Consider the following 11,755-nt stretch of genomic DNA (forward strand, 5'->3'; position numbering starts at 1 on the left):
GAACCCTTTGGACACTGTGTATGAGACACCTAAGCCTGATGAAAAGAAGCTTCTGTCAAGGTCAAATTGTTTTCTACAAAGATCCAGCTGATTTAGCTTCCAAAAAGAGAATTGCTAAAATCTTTAGGAATGAGAAAGAAATGTGTGTGGTGGCTGGACATCCTCAATTTGCTCAAGCAAAGAGAGAAGAAAAGGCTAGATTGAAGAAGGAAAAGAAGCAAGCTGCTCTGGATGCTAAAAGGCTAAACAAAAGAAAGAGCAAATTGTTATCTTGGCCAAGCTACATGCTGTAAATTCATCACAACAAATTCCTGCTCAGCCATCTGAAATCATTGAATCTCAAGATCCAAAGAAGCAAGTTGAACAACAGAAGAAGTCTCCAAGATTCAAGGAATTGGCTAAAAGAACTAAAACGAAACTGGACATTGTTGATAAGGAATTAGATAATCAGTTTCCCAAGGAATCCACTCCAGCTACAACTCAAGCATCCAAAACCCTTTATGAAATTTGAAGATATCAAGGTAGTGGATCCTTACAGGAACATTCATGGTGAACCTATTGTGCCTAAGGATGAGCCAATAGAATGGGAGAATATACCAATTCCTGACTTCAATTTACCAATCCTCAGCAAGCCAAAAAGAACAAAGTCAAGAGCATTTTAAGAAAGTGAAGTTGTCACATCTCAAATCCAAGTCTCTAGTCAAAGCTCAATCTAAAGTCAACAAAGGAGATTATATGTACTTGTGTGACATCAAGGAGTTTTCTGATCTAAATCTCTATCTAGATGAACTAGATGAAGTGAGAGAAATTGATGCATACAGAAATCTACCTGAAAGGTTAGTGTTTAAGTACAAAGAAGGAAAGGAGATTCAGTGGCCACTTCACATGATCCTTCAAGAGAGCCAAACTGTACTGAATAAAGTTTATTCATCTTTCAAGAAGAACTTTGGGTTCAATGTTACTGCAAGAAGATTGGTACTGAAGAAGATTGAAGAACCAAGGAGTGTTAGAGCTAAAGATGCACTCCCAAAGACTCTAATTATCCCTTATACAGGGAGAAGAGTGCATCTAAGGCCCTACTAGCTGATGGAGTTCATGGATGACAAAGGAGTGAGAAGATTTTTCAGATTAGAAGACCAATTGAGCATCTCTAGCAATGAGACTCTCTTGGAAATGCAAGAAAAGCTAAATCTCTCAGAATCTGATGAACTGGAATTTCACAGGCAGCTCCAAAATCAGATTAAAGAAAATAACAGAAAGCTTGGAAAGAGATCCAGACCTTCAAGAAACTAGATAAATCTGCTCAGGCTAGAGGAGCACCTTGAAAATGACTGTGAGCAACACTTTGTAAATTTTGTTAATTGAAGCACTTTTCAGTATTATCTACTGTCTTTTAAAGTTGTATTTTTAGGGTGTTTTGTTATCATCAAGAATCTCTTAATTTATACCTACAATTCCAGTAGACATAAATTGGGGGAGATTGTTGTGCATATGTTGTGTACTTGATGATTGCATGAACAAAACACCTTGGTAGATTTTACTTAGTGAAAATATAGCACTCGACGGATAAGGATTATAGTCCCGACGGATAACTCATTTTAGTCCCGACGGATGATGACTTATTATCCATCGAGTGAATAGCTTATGTAACAATAAGTCTATAGTACATTTCTGCATACACGTTGTTTAGAATCTGTAGTAGTACTTAAGTCATGTTGACTTTAACTAAATGCAAGAATAGGTTGATTAATTGTACATAGATGATGTCTTGTAATTCTGCATAAATGAAATGGAGTCAAGTGCCTGATTGCTACCCGACGAATAAACAACAATGAATTCGACAGATGATCAACAACTCGACGGATGATCAATAACTCGACGGATGATCATAAACCCGACGGATAAAGAATTCAAATATCTATTGACAGTGACAACACAGTCACATGCGTCGAGTGTATGCAAATGGAATGTGGTAGCCTATTCAACTGGGTTTTCGAGAATAAAGAAGCATTGCCATTTCCATGCTATTATGAAGATATTCAAAGATGCTGGAATAGAGTAATGAAGCAGCATTGTATTAGACTTGATAGTTTTTGTTTTATTATCATGTCTTCTTACTTTGTAATCTTGGTGATATATAAACCAAGAAGCAACAATAAAATAGTAACTAAGAAACTAAGCAACCTAGAGAGAAACATTTGTAAGTTGTATTCTTAGCATTTCTCTTGTTCTTAGTTGTTATCATTTTGTAAGTAGCTGTGAGCTTTTTGCACACAGAGTTCTCTCGATATATATTATATATCTCTGGTAGAATCATTCAAATCCACCAGAAAGTTTTTAAAGACTCTTGTTTTTAATTACTTGTGTTTTGATTCATTTCAAGTAACTATTCCGCACTCTGCTAATCAATTCACACTTATATATATATTTGAGTTAGAACATTTTTATTCAGGAAAAAGTTTCAAGAATTCCATTCAACCCCGCTTCTGTAATTCTTGTTACATTGTTATGGGACTAACAACTTCCCTCTAAGCATTCTCAGCCCGGGCTGTAACCTCGCCAAGATTTTTGTTCAGTCATGACAGAGAAGTGTCTTTAACAATCTGGTCCCTCACCTCGAAAATCTCAGTATCCTTATCAGCAACAGTAGTTCGAGAATTTTTTAACTAGTTATATGCGAGAGAAGCAGCTCCGGCCATATAACCACCAAGCTACAAACGGGAAAATGTAAATCCTACAAATTTTTCCAAGGAAAGATAGAAGAAGCAGAACAAAAACAGAAATATAATGTACCTGGCCCTAGAGACGAGTACACTTTTTCATGGTGGCATCGAATCCGGAACTACTCATTTTTTTCATTCATCCTCAGTTGGGATTCCAGCCATGAAACGAGCAATCTTCTCCTCAAGCCCCGAACCACTCCTTCCCGGAACCTCCTCCGCCATGCCCTTACCCTTGTCCACTCCGGACTCAGCACCAACATCAACTTTCCCACCCCAGGGAGGCTTCGAACCAATACTCCGGAGCCTTTTCCTCTTCCGAGTGACATCCACCTCAGGAACCTCCCCAAGAGGCTCAAACTCTTCCAAGTTTTCGTATTCATCCCCAAACTCAACCACAACATCCTTCTCCGGACCCTTCTACTGCTCCCGGACTCCGATCTAGAAACAACGTTACTTTGGGATCCCTTCTCTGGAGCAGGATTGGATCCAGACCCAGCAGCTAAAACTTTATTTGTTAGCTTGAAGGCACTCCCTAAACCCTTCAAGCCATCGCTGTAAGCTGAGGAAGACATGTCCGAATTATAATAGGGAAGACCTGCAAAATAGAGGGAAGCAAAAAACATAAGCACGGGAAAACCCCAAAGATAAAGTTATAAAAAAAGAAGGCAAAATAAATAATCTGGACTACAACTAAAACACTTACATCATAGCCTGTTCATAGTTTTATACATCATGAAAGTGTCCCGGGTTAGCTGAATCCCAAGACACTCATAAAAAGAAAATACAATCTGGATTGCATCCCCCCGGAGAACAGCTCTAGGGAACCTAGTTCGGACCCCCTCAGAAGCTATGTACGGCAGATACTTCAAATCCAAACCCCTCAGCTAAATCAGATCACTGTTCCAATACTTTAGAGAAGATTGCTGGATAACAGGTCTGTAAGAAGAACCATAATCACACTTCACGGCCCGGAACTGAAGCTCATACAAAGGCATTTGACTGGACCTAACTAAGCTAAACATATGGTGCCACAACTTAAATGTGGGCTGCACCTTAAATTTATTGTAGCAGGCAATAAACCAAGTCATCCACTTTATTCCGTTGGCAGTTATCTGCATCGGAGAAACCTTGTACTCATACTTACATAAATGCTTCAGGAAGAGATGCCAATGGGGATTACACCCGGACCGGATATGCTCCAGCCAGACCGGAACGAAACCATCCACCGGTCTGTGGTAGATTCTCTCCCCGGGCTCCGACCATCTCCACTCTATCCGGGGATCTAGTTGGAAAGTAGCCCGGATCGAAGGATCCTGAGCCGCATAGAGCAGCATATTTATCTTTTAGCTGATAGGGTTCCTTAGCAACTATACTACCAGCGAACCTCCTATCAAACTCAGCTTCATCATACGACCTCGGAGCAGCATTAGGCTGCCTCGCATACCCAGACCTAATACTCCTGTAGTACCATTTGTTCTTTATTTCCTCACTCTTAGTGATGAAGTAATTCAGGACATCAACCCACAATCTCTCCGGACTGCAGGGCACCTTTCTAGAGGAAATCTTTCCTATATTCAGTTTAGTAATGGCATTGGCATCCGAAGTAGACGCCTTCTTCCCCATCTCAATGCGCTCGGAATCAGTAGATGAGTCTGAATCAGAATCAGAAGGCCCCAGATAGCAGGAAATATAAGCCTTGGCACGAATTTTAGTCCGGACCATATACCCATAAAAAATGATAAAGGTTAGTCTAAATCCCTATAGTTTATTTATCTTGAATCCTAGTAGTCCGGACTACCCTATGTTCAATTTTATTAGAGTTACAAAAACCCAGTCCGGGAACACGGACCCCAGAACCAAAATATACCCCCAACCAAAAAATAGAAAAACCTCAAACAAAAAGTCCGGACTATACAGCATCTATAAACCAATAAAAACAACCAATACATAGAAAAACAAACCCAAAACTATCAGTTCGGACTAAACACCCAAGTCCGGACTCAAGCAAACAACCCTAATCCCAGAAACATGATTAGCCGAAATCAAACAACAAAAAAGGGAAAAAACACATATAAATACACTTATATACAACAATATTCAAACAAACAAACACAAAAATGCACAAACAAGACGGAACACAAACACAAAAACACTACAGCAGAAGCATAAATAATCGATTGGAGAACAAACTTAAAGAAAGAAACAAAGAAAGAAACAGAAAGCTTACAAGAATAAAGATATGGAGTGATTGGGGATGACCGAAAAGCAATAGCAAACCTTCGAGATCTCTGCGAAAAACACCGGATAAGCTCTAGAGAAAAGAGAAAAAGCGAGAAGGCAAAACAGAGAAGCAGTAAAAAGAAAAAGAAAAGTTAGGGGCGCCTTTTATAGGCACGGTGAATCCCAACAGGTTGTGCCATGTGGAAAAATCTTGGCCACCCATCAAAACTGTAATTAACACAGATATTGATGGGGCACAGCTTTCTACCAAGTTCACAGCTGTTAGAATTCAAATCAATGGGGGGGAAGAGACCCAAAACCGTTTCATCTTCCGGTCCGGAGCCCTAAGTCACAACACAATCTGGAATGGGTGGCAAGCGAAGCTCAAATACTTCTATGGACATTGAACATTAGTCCTGATTGGCTGAACTCAATACAATCCGGACTGGGGGGAAAGCAAAACTCAAATTCTCCTAAAGTCACCCAACCTTAGTCCCGATTGGCCGAACTCAACACAAACCGGACTGGGGGGCAAGCAAAGCTCAAATTCTTCTATAGACATCTAACCTTAGTCCTGATTGCCTGAACTCAACACAATCCGGACTGGGGGAAAAGCAAAGCTCAAATTCACAAAAACAAAACAAACTTTACTCCCTCATCCAGAAAATCTGCATAAGGGAGTGGGGGCACATGATAGCACATGCAGCTCCTGCAAGGACAATCCCGGACTCCTAACTCAATCCAGTCTCGCGCACTACTAGTCCTAACTGGCTTAGTCCCGCAAGCCCAACCTTGGGAAATCACAGCACGTGAGGCACTTTTCTAAGCACATGATAGGGACAACTGTCACTCATCAATCATATAATAATCAGGGCACGTGTCAGAAGATCCTCAGAACTTTACTCAGCCAGTCCCTCCCCGACACGTGTAAAACATCCACTCCATCCAGATGTCCTCCGCTCCTAGAACCGACGACTACGATTTAAAGGTACCAACCCCTAAACCCTACCCTTGGGCTATAAATAACCCAAGGAAGAAAGGTTTGGGGTTAATCACTCGCTCACACTCATATACACACATAGCCACCTTGAATTTCTATCTATCTTCATCTTCCCCAAAAGCGAGTTTTTACTCTCACACCGGACACGTCGCGGGACCCAAACCCCCCTTCCAGTGTTGTTTTGTAGGAACCCCACGATAGCTACACCCCCACAGCGGCGAAGGATCCAGGCACAACGTCGAATGAGCGACCCCACCACTAGGAGTTATCATTATTTAAATTATAAAAATACATATTTCTTTTATTCCAAATTTTCCTCCATTTTTATACAACCATTTAGAATGCCAAATTCTTAATGAATTATGAGAATATATATGTTGCGGTGTGCAAATATATTTTTAATTCCCTCAACCATAAACTAGAAAAAAAAGATGACCTCATCCAAGTTTAGATATCATTTTTTTATTAATGTAATTAACATCATTCTGCTTGCTTAGGTGTTATTTCCTGATTAAATCTTTTCTTGCATGTCATATGTATAAAAAATGAGTTTTTATAATCCGGATAAATGTAACTTAGAGTTGCTAATAATAATTTTTGAAAGCCTCATACATATTTGGGCTGCATGGTCTTAATGGGCCTGAAGGTACAACAGTATTAATGTATTTTAAAAATAAAATTAAGTTTGCGTTTTGAATATATTTTCCTGCATACCTACAAAAATGTAGATGAAGTAACATATTCCGGAAACTCAACACAAGTTCGGTGTGTTTAAAAAATGTTATTTATTTGACTAATGATATTATGAACCATTTTACCCTCCTGTTCATTCGAGTTAAGATGTTGGCAAACATTTAAGTTAAATAAGAGTTGTTTATCATGATTAACAGTTTTTTTCTCTGTTTCTATGACAATTATCTTTCATTTTTTACTATTACTCTATAGTATTTTCTCCTTTTCTCCAAATTCGGATCACGAGTAAGCATTAGTATATTATATAATCTACAAATTATGGCACATTCTATTGAATCTTTGGAGCAAATGTATTCAAATTTAGTTATTGATGACGAAGAGGAAGGGGGAATAGTTGTGGCGAAAGATGAGGTGGTGATGCAGAAGCAAACATATATGTTGGTGGGAAAATTTTTGATAGAAAAGAACGTTAATGTTATGCAAAATATAATGGCATCGCTGTGGAGGACAAAAGAATGGAAGTGCATGGTATAGGCGGGATATGGTATTCGTTTGTGTTTTTTCATTCTATGGATGTGCAGAAAGTCATTGATAGAGGACCGTGATCATTTGAACAAGCAATGTTAGTGTTCCATCAAGTAGCGATTGGTGAAGATCCATTCACGGTTACACAGCAAGACGGAGAAATATGGGTGCAGATTTACGATATTCCACGAGGTTTCCTATTTGAAAGTCTATTAAGAAGTGTGGGATTTGCCATTGGGAGGTATGTAAGATCAGACCATACTATTTTTGAAGAGGGTGGAAATAACATGTATGTATTTGAGTGCTGATAAATATGAAAAATCCATTAAAGTGTAGGATGAAGATAAGAGAGAAAGTGATTTTTAGAGTTGGTTAGATTTTAAGTACGAATGTCTTAGAACTTTTTGCTTTGTTTGTGGAATCATAGGTCATTATGAGAGAGACCGTAACATTGTGTATGCTAATCTAAACAAAATAGTTGAAAAGCGTATGGTACTTGGTTGCGTGCACCTTCCAGAAATGCAAGGAACAATACAAGATTAAGATGGCTTCATAATGCAGGAGGAGGAGAGTATATATGGGGGAAGTGAGATAACCTAGATGAGGGAGGAACTGATGTACACGGTGGTGAACAAGAACATGAGAGATTCATGGATGTGGAAGGTGTAATTCGCGAAAAAATAAGGGGATGAGGAGGAGATCGGAATCAAATCATGTGAAATTAGGAGCAAAAAAGCGGGTGATGTGGTTATGGCACCTGTAAGTTATATACAAGGAAACGTGATTGATGGTAAGGCAGTTATGGCTAACAAGAACGTGGTAACTGACCCTAAAAAAAGCGTATTGACGAGAATTTACTTGGAGAAAATTTTAGAGTGGATAATGTGTTGAATATTGAAAATGTACAAAAAATCGGTTCAAAAAACTTGTTAATTGCGGACCTGTGGTCCAATCCGCCAAGAATTATGATTCTTATAGTGTGGAACTGTCGTGGGATGGCCAACCCACGGACAGTTAGATTTCTTAAAAAAATCAATAAATAATATAGATCGAGTGATGTCTTTCTTAGCGAGACACTAGTTAAAATAAATAGAGTGGAAAAAGTAAGCAAAAGTTTAGGTTTTTCTGGATGCTTTGTTGTGGATTGTCAAGGCCATGAGGGAGGTATTGCATTGTTGTGAAAGAATGAGGGGGCATCAAAATTATTAATAGATGTAGCAATTTTATAGATTTTGAAATCATCCATGATCATCTAGGGCGTTGCAGATACATGGGATACTATGAATTCCCAAAAAAGGGAAGGCGTGTGGACTCATGGAACATGATCCGCAGTTTGGCTGGAATGTTAACACTATCATGGTGTCTAATCGGTGACTTTAATGATATATGAAAATAAAAGAAAAAAGAGGGGGAATTACACTACAAGAAAAAAGTCCATAGACATCGCTTTTTGACCGATGTCTATGCTGTTTCACAACCGATGTTGATGTCGGTGATGTCTATTCTAGACATCGGTGGATACCCGATGTCTATACTCGATTAGACATCGATTTTAGTTAAAAAACAGATGTTTATGTGTTGATTATTTACATAAAATGCTATAAATAAATTATTTAATAACTAAATTACACCTAATTAAACATGTTAAACACATCATGAGCTATGTTTTTTGTCACAAAAACATCGATAATTTTGACAGAGGTGATGTAAAATGGCATATTAAATATCTGTTTCTTTAATGAAAGGTGATGTCTAATTTAGCGTATAGACATCACTTTTTTCTAGAATGAAGTGATGTCTATGTATCATTTAGACTTGAACATGTTAGTCTTTCACATCAGTTATTTGTCTGAAACTGATGTACATTACGTTTTTTGACATCAGTTTTGTTTGGTTAAAAGTGATGCTTATAATGTCACTTGACATCAGTTTTATCTTAAACAAAGTGATTTCTATGTTTCATTTAGACTTGAACCTGAATTTCTTTGACATTAGTGTTTTACCTTAAAGTGATGTACATTATCTTTTTTGGCATCAGCTTTTCTTATATACATGTCAAGTGCTAAACACTGCTAACACAAAAAGAAATAAACAAGATTTATGTAAGACCATGTAAACGGGTAGCCAGTATATTGAAAATTTCTTCAATCAGTAGTAATATCTCTTAAACTCTCTCCTGCATAGCAGGTTTACTATACATACACCTAAACACTAATGACCATAAAAGTAAGACATGATATATATGAACGATTAGTTGCCTAACATTTACAGATAAAACTCAGATGCCACTGAGTCATTCTGTACTCGTCTTTCATATTATCTTCTAAAAGAGCTCCATTAACTGCTGGACAACATCTGATGATCAAGGAAAGTAAACACTGCATGTTATTAACTTTATACAAGCAAAGTTTATCCAAAAGTATAATGATCGTAAGTTATATACCTATTGCATAGCCAGTAATGTTTAGTCCAGTAATAATAGACTCCGGAAATATTACAGTTGAAAGAGCAATCAATATCCAATCTTTCAGAACACCAGCAACTTGAATGGTCACTGCTTCACTTCGACCAATCACTAAGAAAATTGAGAAGTTCAATGCTAGCGCACAAATGGCATTGGAAAAAAAATCCAGAAGTTGAACTTAATTTGAGAGGCTTCCATTCCAGGCTGCTCCAAGAAGTACCAATTAAGGTACAAACAGAAATGCGAAACTGCAAGTGAGAAATATTGCAATATAGAAGTTACCTAACGGAAATATGGTAGCTTCATAAACTGAACAATGCTTTCTTCAAAAAGTAAAAAAAGGAAATTTACAGGAAATATCACCCCATCACAGAGTTGGATACAATTTACAAGTGTAAATTTTGTTCAAATCACATACTCAGGGCTTTAAGCATCTGAATGAAAGCCACAGATATATGCAAGTATGCCGTGTTACCAAACCTGTGTCAATAATAAAAGTGAACATTACGGTTTAAAATACAGATAATGTTGGTCAACTTGAGATAAAATGGAATTTACAATGCATGTTATAAAATGTTATATATCTGGACAATAAATTGGCACATTCAACACTCTGCACACATACCTTTAAGTACAGAGGACGGTGTCTGGAACTCCTGCCAGACATGCTGCGATGAAGTGAGATCTATATTCATAGACTTTACAGCAAGATATGCAGCTCCGGCAGCAATCTGATGAGGTTTAAATTGTAGCCAAAGGGAGCTCCTAAGCCTACAAAAAGAAACTTAAAGTCAGACTAGCAATAAATTTATCTTTCTTGAACAATGCTCAAATAAAGAATTGGACATAAAACAAATCATCTGAGATGATACAATCTCCTGCAACATAGTGCAATGCCACTTAATATACAAACCACATCAGCTTCAGACATTTTCTTAAATTAATTAGTGACCCTCCACGAATTCTGTTACATCGATCTGTACCAAGAAAAACTCATTTACTCATAATTATGTTAAATTTATATCAAAGTATGATAAGTATATCTGCTAACTGCAACAAAAAATGATGGTTAGCAGATACTTGCATTCTCAATTCCAGGGGTATCAACTTCTTGCATTCCAGCTAATCCTTTGCTGAGGAGACTGTTTATATATGAGAATATCAAGTTGCAACGTTTTAGAATAAACTCACAAAGATAAAATCACATGTTATGGCGAACCAATATTATACTTTTAAAATTAATCAGAAATGAAATCGAGAAATGGTATTATCCAGTAGATGGGAAGAACCAGCAGAATTGTGAACATTAAGTAATAAGTTCACGGCTGCTATAGTATATACCTAGCACGAAAGACGACTCCAAGCATCCAGTCATTTGTAGAATATGCATTCACAAATCTTCCAGACAAAACCTGCAAAAGAACTGATCTATGAATTTAAAGGGAAACATAATGGATCACCAAGACAGATCGTTTATAAATAAAAAAGTAGGATATTACCTTCATTGCTTCTTCCCAGTTTTCACCTTTAATAGAAAGAGGTGAACCAAGGAGAAAAACTCTTTCAACCAGCTGAGGTGTAAGTATTCATTGTAATTGCATTAGAACAGTTCAGGCTAGCATAAATGAAAAGGAAAAAGAGTTTATGTCCCTGAAGATACCATCACAGTCAGCTTTAGCCAGAGTTTCAAGACACTTGAAAATTACTCGTGCTCCAAGCGAAAACCCTATTAGCGTAACAGGCCTGAAATGTAGTTGGACACAATATATATGAAATTTTAAACAACTAACCATGAATGTATAATAGTTAACACAACTTGTTCTATCATGGATATTTTTTACTGCTCCTGGCTGTAAATTTAGGAGAGCAGATAAATGAAAAGAAATGTTGTAATGGGGAGGAGACTCTTGAATCATTGAGCACTGGACACGCAGACTAAAATGAAAACATTGACTTGTTTTTAGTATTTAACTATAGGTGGGCATTTGCGGATGACAGAGCAATGTAAACACGAATTTCAACTTTCCATACAATGGAAAGCAAACTGCAACAATCTATGAGAAACCATCTGCAGCAATTCATAGCCAAGAAACATAAAAAAAATGCATAGACTATAACTTGTCAATTGGT

At 37.6% G+C, this 11,755-nt stretch overlaps 1 long non-coding RNA gene across 1 annotated transcript; it reads right to left on the reverse strand.

Moving 5' to 3' along the window:
* Positions 1-10,338: 10,338 nt before the first annotated feature.
* LOC141677757 (uncharacterized) lies at positions 10,339-11,382 on the reverse strand. The gene is made up of 4 exons (XR_012557513.1): positions 11,286-11,382; positions 11,125-11,196; positions 10,967-11,037; positions 10,339-10,396 (listed from the first exon to the last, which is right to left on the reverse strand). It is a non-coding gene; the product is annotated as an uncharacterized LOC141677757 (long non-coding RNA).
* Between the last annotated feature and the right edge of the window lie 373 nt (positions 11,383-11,755).

This window comes from Apium graveolens, chromosome 8 (assembly GCF_009905375.1).
Source record: "Apium graveolens cultivar Ventura chromosome 8, ASM990537v1, whole genome shotgun sequence".
Classification (NCBI taxonomy): domain Eukaryota; kingdom Viridiplantae; phylum Streptophyta; class Magnoliopsida; order Apiales; family Apiaceae; genus Apium; species Apium graveolens.